This window comes from Oryzias melastigma, unplaced genomic scaffold (genome assembly GCF_002922805.2).
Source record: "Oryzias melastigma strain HK-1 unplaced genomic scaffold, ASM292280v2 sc00310, whole genome shotgun sequence".
Taxonomy (NCBI): domain Eukaryota; kingdom Metazoa; phylum Chordata; class Actinopteri; order Beloniformes; family Adrianichthyidae; genus Oryzias; species Oryzias melastigma.
The window spans coordinates 90,473-91,051 of NW_023416918.1; the positions used below are offsets into that span (position 1 = coordinate 90,473).

Consider the following 579-nt stretch of genomic DNA (forward strand, 5'->3'; position numbering starts at 1 on the left):
AGCTAGCAGTAACAGGTTTTGTTGTGGTTAGTCAGAGAATTAAGTTGTTTAAAAAGGCAGAATTATTTATCAACGCTACTGGTAATGTTGTAAATATCTTACACAACATATTTAAACTTACCTTTTCACTTTGAAGGTCTTGATTAGTGCTACTGAAAAGACGCCATGCCAGCCGATGTTCCCTCCACTGATATTTCTTCTACTGAACTTTGGACCGTTACTCAGCATTTTGAATTTGAGAATGTATTTCCTTTTCCTGTTTTGAAGGAACTTAATTACATCAAATTTACTTTTTTAATTAAATCACTTTCAGTCTACATGATAGAAACAAGCATATTAAACAAGTTATTCAATCACATAGTTTTAACTTGTTTAAATGACATTAACAGAGAAAATATGAATAAATTGTGTTGCATTTACTACTTTAATTCGAGTAAATTCAAAGACTCTAGAAATCCTTTTTTTCAGTGTACTTGTCCTCCATGGAATTTTCCTCTTTATCCATTTCAAAAGCATTCCAACCGTTGTTGTTTCACTTGGTGCTTTCTTCTTTTCTCTTTACCCGGCTCATGTTTTGCT

The 579-nt window shown here is 32.3% G+C and overlaps 1 protein-coding gene across 1 annotated transcript in view; it reads left to right on the top strand.

The window, feature by feature from the left end:
• lcp1 (lymphocyte cytosolic protein 1 (L-plastin)) overlaps positions 1-579 on the top strand; it is a 25,533-nt gene that overhangs the window by 15,011 nt on the left and 9,943 nt on the right. The gene's annotated exons all lie outside the window — the stretch shown is intronic.